General features: G+C 41.4%; 1 non-coding gene across 1 annotated transcript; it reads right to left on the bottom strand.

Moving 5' to 3' along the window:
- Positions 1-292: 292 nt before the first annotated feature.
- Positions 293-364, bottom strand: trnaw-cca (transfer RNA tryptophan (anticodon CCA)). Its single transcript has one exon. It is a non-coding gene; the product is annotated as a tRNA-Trp (tRNA).
- Between the last annotated feature and the right edge of the window lie 6378 nt (positions 365-6742).

The raw sequence follows: 6742 nt of genomic DNA, 5'->3' as shown, positions 1-6742 counted from the left end.
ACACACACACACACACACACACACACACACATTGTGTGTGTTAACATACAAACTTGTTCATATAAATGTTCAAACAGTTTTCTTGTTTTTTTCATTTAAAGAAAAAAACATTTGAACCTCTTTGAAATAGATAACGGAGTTCTTCTTCTTGAACAGGGAAAATGAGCTTTTCCAGTCATTAATGCAACAAACACGAATAAATTTGAAGGCGTTGACATGTTTTCTGTGTACTAATTTATAGGAAAGCGCCCCCAGATTCACCTTTAATGCTGAAACTGAGGAAGCTTTCGGGTGACCTCGACATGAGTTGAACATGCAACCCTCTGAGCTGGAATCAGATGCGCTACCATTGCGCCACAAGGTCCCACATGTACACCTTCTTTTCCTCTCTACACAAGTTATTAAATGCAGGCCAGTAAAAGGACTCATTTGATTGGTCAACAGAATTAGGGCTACCAAAAGACACCACAAGGCCAGCCAAAAATAAGCCAGCGGATACAAAGACCAAGACCTCCTCACTGGGCAACATGAAGCTAAGACTGATGATCAGATGTTGGCCGAGGGTTTTGAGGTGTTTTGGACATATCGAACTGGGAGACCAAGGACCCAGTGGAGAGATTATACCTCTCAGTTGGTGTGAGAAGACCTCAGTGTACCCCAGCAAAAGGTGGAGGTTGGAGGAGGAGGCTCTGGAAAGGAAGGTGAAGCATTTAACATTAGAGGTTGTTGCTGCAGGGAAGTATTCATTTTATAAGCTTACACAAGTGAAAGAATTTCACAATTTTACCACTCTGCTGGCTCCATAGATCTGTCCAACATGTTTCCTAAACAAACAACCCCAGAAATTCATTGACCCAGATGTGATGAGAAAACAGATCGTACCATTGTGTCACAAGGTCCAGTTGGTAGCCAAAAAAAGTTTAGGGAGTTTTAGAAATAAATAAAGTTGTTCTTGAACAACAACAACAAAAAAACCTTCTTCAATGTTTAATTCAACAATGTGTCTTAACAGAACAACACCTTCAACTTGGAAGTTGAAACCAAAGGCGCTCATTTTGACCTCAGCATGAGTTGAATACACAATCTTCTGAGCTGAAATCAGATGCACTACCATCGCACCTAGAGGAGGGACATGAGCTGGAAAAGTTTATGGAATTTTTTTCTCCTTGAAAAAACTTCAAAATTTCAGTAAATCTGAACTTTTTGTTATTGAAGCCTGAAAACAGCCTGACAAATCAGAAACAGAACTCCCCAGTACACCACCAATTTCATATTTTGAAAGGGTTGGTGGTGAGTAATGTTCCCCAAATGTTGCCACTCCTGCTGAGGAAAAAACCTCTGGTTAGACAAGTTTGGGCAAGAGTGGCATCCATTGAACTTTGGTTGAAGCAGCTCTTATTCCTTGAATTTAGGGCAAGTTTCGCCCCTTTTACATTAGTACCTACTTGGATCGACTCGCCACGGATTGCCACGACTCAACTTGGATTGAGAGGTTTTCAATTACAACCTAGTAGTATCTTGTTTGCATGCTTGCATTATAGCAAAGGGTCTGCTCGTCCCGCGACATAATTAATATGGGTCATGAACGCTACAATAAAGAAGGACGTCAAAGCAAGAATATACCTGCTGCTTGGTCTGTGGCATTTCGTTAGACTCGGGGAACACGGGGTTGTTTTTTTGTAGCCATTTCCCCCGTTGCCTGTTTTCAAAAATGGCTGTTTTAATTTTCGTAAATGAGACGCTGCTGGCTGAGGTTCTTTCTATTGGAGATTATGTATCGGAATTTCAGGAGCAGGACCACACCTCCAAACACGCTCCTTCCGGCTGTCATCTATATAGGTTCCCTCAGTTCTGCAAGCTGATCATTCTCGTTTACATGCCCCACCCTCCCTCCCTCCTTGTTCTCCATTCTTCATTTCTATTTAGTACACGGGGATCTGCCAGGCCCGGGAGCCATCGCCAGCCCCCTTTGAGGCCTTCCCCAAACCGCAGCTCAATTCATGTCAAAGCATTCACCTTTACCTACTAAAATGCTGTCAAACCTAAAATGAGGACGTGGGCCCAGCTAGTGAAATAGTTGAGGAAGTGGAGTGGGTAGGGGTGAGCTGCTATCACTTTTGACCCATTGTTTTCTCCTGTTTTTGGATAGGACAAGGAGGTCAGACTCTGTCTTTGCTTTGGTTCTTTCTTCTCCATGAGGTTATGAGTGCGGGCATCATAGCTTAGCTTTGTTTTGTTTATTATTTTGGCCTCGGCTGATGCCCAATTGTTGATTCTCCTGTTCTGTTGTTTTCCCTCAGTACTTTATAAATAAACGCCATGTAATGATCAGTGATTGTTTCCTGTGGCTGCTTGGGTCTTGGGGGGTCAATAGACAATGTGCGTCATCCATTGCAAGAGCAGCCTGGACCCAGAAATAGGGTCAATACATCATTACTTAAGAAGCGGACAGCAAAAGGAATCATAAAAACTATCAGCCATGTTTGGATTGGATCTGTGGTCTCATGTGTGACGGGTCAAAATACCTCGGATGGACAGATATTTACCAATCCCACAAAGGAAATGATTGTGTTACAGAAGCATGATAAAAAGTAAAAATAGTACATAGTTTAAATAAAAGTGCCTGGTAAAGGCCCTATATTATGAGGTGGTGCAGGAATTATTCTTTTTATATCAGAAAAAAACAAGGAAAAGTAAAAATATAGTTAGTTGAAAACATTAAATGTTGTGGGTATTTTACAAACTGCTGAGACTGTTTGATTTTATTTGATACACTCCAAATGTTAAAGTGTCATTGGGTTACATGTTGTAAAGTAAAACGTCCATTATAAGAAACTAACTGCTAAAAAGCATTATTAGTAGCCAGTGTTTCAAAGAGAAGTAAATGTTTGCCAATTCATATACATCACAGCATTTCTTTGGGTCAGTAAGTTTTATTCTGACTGCTCATGTTATGCTTAAACACTGTTTACGCTGCAGTTTGGAGTGTCACGCTAAAATAACCTAAAGAAAGCTGTAACTGCTGCGTGAATGTACCGACTCAAGCTGAACACTCAACACGCCAGACATTAACCTCCCCGTCAGCCTGAAATGTACCTGAGGATGATGAACGACTGTGAGGAGACAAAAGAAGAAGAAAATGACCTCAGAGAGAAAGTACTTCTGTTTTTAGACATTTTGCTTTTCTTCATTCCTGGAAGTTGTTCTTTATGCAGATGCTGTTTTCTTCCTCTTGTTTCCTTCTGTCTGTCTTTTCTCCAGACTTGGTATTTTGCCAGGAGCAACAAGGTGAATTAACAGACGACCCTAATCCAGACGGACATGAGCCGGTGGATCCTGTCGTCCACAGGTTAGCTGAAGGCTAATCAGTAAATTCAAACTGACTGTTGAGAAGAGACTCTGCTTATCGCACTCCTGAGGGAGAAAGAGCCAGAGGCATGCTAACTCATTTTATGTAGAAAAAAGAACTGATGAGGTAAATGGCATTCTATAAAGTGAAATTAACAATTAACATCAACTGTGAACAATCAAACAGCCTGTTTATTATCACCATGAATACATTTAAAACCTTTTTCTTCTGCATTGATCAATTTTTTTCAGTTTTAGTGAGGTTGAACCACAGTTTTATGTCCCTACACCTGTTTTTATAGATGCTGATACATGTCAAGTACACAAAGCGACCCACTTTTAAAGGGTAAAAACAGTCCACAGCTCGAGGTCAGAAGGATCGGTAGTGCCAGTGAATCACTGCTCAGCACATAGTCACAGCAACTGATTTTTATACTCTTATTAATTTCATCTGTCTCTAGTATAGGTAAAACCTAATTGGTTTGGTTTAGTCAGTAAATGGTTTGGGTTAAAATATGAAATTGTCCCTGTTTAAAAAGCTTAGTGTAAAAGACACACTCCCACATAGCAAGCAGGTCTGGCCCGGATCTGGTATCAAGCCAGCACTGCTGGCTGACTTCTGGCATGATAAGACATATGTCATCCAGATATGGGCCAGGCCTGTCTATGTGATGGGATGCCACATCTGGCCAGATTATGGTTTGGTGTATGTGGCCCAGGCCCATAGAAAACAGGTCTGGCCGGGATCCGGCATCAAGCTGGCGCTTCTGACTGACCGGTGTTATGGCAGAGTGTATGTCAACCAGATGTGGGCCAGGTCTGGCAATGATGCACTATTTATGTTCCTATTTTCCTATTTTAGTGAGAAGACCCAAATGCCATGTTGCAATACTATACTGCTATTGTAGCCAACGTTTCAAATGCAGGTTTGACAGGTTTGTGAGTGTACACTTTATCCAAATCCTAGTGAGGATTTACTCAGCTTTGCCACTGGATGGCTGTAGCTCAGGAGGTATCAGTAGGTGATCTGCTCTACAGAGCAGATCACCTACTGATCGGAAGATTAGTGGTTCGATCCCCCAGTCTGTGTGTATAAATGCAGTTAGGAAGCACTCAGTTAAGAGAAGGTGTGTGGTTGGGTGAATGTGTTGTATAGAGCACTTTGAGTAATCTGGGAGAGTAGAAAAATGCTATATAAGAATCAGTCCATTCACTGTCTGAACAGAGTTTCGTCATGTTACTTTTGCACTATTATGCACATGTTGTTATTACATGGCTTAATTAAGGTACACATTAGGCTGACATCTGGGGCCAGAGCTGAAACTGTTCTGGGCCAGCACAGAGCCAGCAGTGTGTCTGCAACTGGCCCGTGGTTGCACACAACTTACACATGGCTCACATACCGCAAAGAATGACGGCCTTTTGGTGGCCCAGACCAGGTTTGCCAAAGGTGGCCCACACACGGGCCAGCACAAGGCCAGTTGCAGACACACTGGTGGCCCTTTGCTGGCCCATGTGTGGATTACCTCTGGCAAACCTGGTCTGGGCCACCAAAGGGCCGTCATTCTTTGCGGTATGTGGGCCATGTGTAAGCACATTGTGTGGGCCTGATCCGGACCATACCAATTTTACTATGTGGGCTGTGACACCAAACCGCTTTTGAAGTCCTGATATAAAGTTTCAAGCTGAGGCTTTTCTCAAAACCAAGGAATGGATAAAACTGAAATTCTTATTTGGAAATTCAACCACAATTTGTTAACCAATGCGCAAACCCTATGTAATCCTACTTTCTTACATTTAGAGTGACCAAAATTTACTAATTGGAATGAATGTTTCACGCTGTGAATTAAAATAAGCTATATAGCCCACAAAGTCATCGGTTGTTTAGTTTTACTGGATGGCTTTTAAAAGGAAAACTCATAAAGGCACTTCTGTGTTGAGTTTATACTCTTTATTGCTTCACCACTGAAGACTCTCAGCAACATATGTGCTGAAGGCACAACCTCACTTCCAAAATGTTGGGTCAGTGTATAAAGTGTAAATAAAAAATAGAAGTCAATGATCCGTAAAACGTGGAAACTCATATTTTATTCACGCTAGAACATAGAAGACAGACCAAAAGTGAAATTTTGATTCTGATGGCAGCAACACATGTCGTTGAGGAAGGTAACAGTGGAGGAATTAAATCCTTAGATTACTTACTGATATTGCTGATAAATGTGATCAGAGAGACAGCTCAAGGTTTCAAGACCTTTCAGTAACACAGTGTCCTTTTTCAGAGGCTGCCTCCTTCGAATCCACCATCTACACAGACTCTAATGTTTCAACATGTAAAAGCATGTTCTTCTGTCTGAATGTAACTGATGGACATAACCAGCATACAATTTGATAACCCCAAATCAACTCCACACAGCTCACTCATGCGACGGAACATTTGTTCAGACAGATCCAAACCTTTGTCCCTTGCGGTTGTCTTTCTGTGTTTCGGAGCATGTTTGCTGTGTGATGATCAGTGAGTTGAGGTGGGAGGTCATCACGCTTCTTAATTCTCAGCTGGATGGCCGCAAGCAGGGAGGAGAGGAAAGCAGAGTGAAGAAGTGGAGGTTTATGAAACAGAAACTGATGGCTGTAACAACTGCGTAGCACATATGGCCTTAGGCAGAGAAAGACAGGAGGGGAATAAAAGATGGAAGAGTAGGAGGACTGGGAAAGGAGAAGTAAGAAGAAGAAGAAAAATGAGAGAAAAACGCTGGCCTTAGACCAAATCATCTAAAAGACACAACCTGAGGCCTGTTTCAGATTGTTTAGTTGGAAAGTCCAAAGTTTCCGAGTCAGAAAGCAGCACATCATCATGTCCAAAATGACCATGTCTTTTTTCCTACTGCCACAAAGGCCAGTTAGTGATGTTCTGCAGGTGGTTATAACGAAACGATCTTTTAAAAACAATCAGCTTTACCTTAATCCACCATTTCAGAGCTAAAATAAAAATATATAAATGGAAACAAACCATAAACCAAAACGTTCATGTCAGTTTTTTGTTTGTTCCCTGAAGAACATCCATACAAACAACATGAAGGAAAGCTTTTAAAGAATAGCAGTGTCAAACAGACTAGAGCTTTAAGTTTGTTTTACCAGATATTTACTTGGTTTAAGTACCAAAACCACTCAATAAAGAAAAGATTAGTGATTATCTTAGCAGGTTTTTACACTTAACCATGGAATCCAGTGTGTTTTTTGTACTTCTACAGTGCAGATGTTATCAAGTGTGAGTTGTGGTGTCACTTTCTGTTGAGGGGCCTGAAAAACATTTAATAAACCAAACTCAGGACATCCATCCATATGACCTAGTTAGAGTGTTTAGATTTAGTTTATCCAGCGGACTTCTTCACACTTT

This window comes from Oreochromis niloticus, linkage group LG10 (genome assembly GCF_001858045.2).
Source record: "Oreochromis niloticus isolate F11D_XX linkage group LG10, O_niloticus_UMD_NMBU, whole genome shotgun sequence".
NCBI lineage: Eukaryota > Metazoa > Chordata > Actinopteri > Cichliformes > Cichlidae > Oreochromis > Oreochromis niloticus.
The sequence above is the reverse complement of the archived record's forward strand: the minus strand, read 5'-3'. Positions and strand labels throughout refer to the sequence as shown.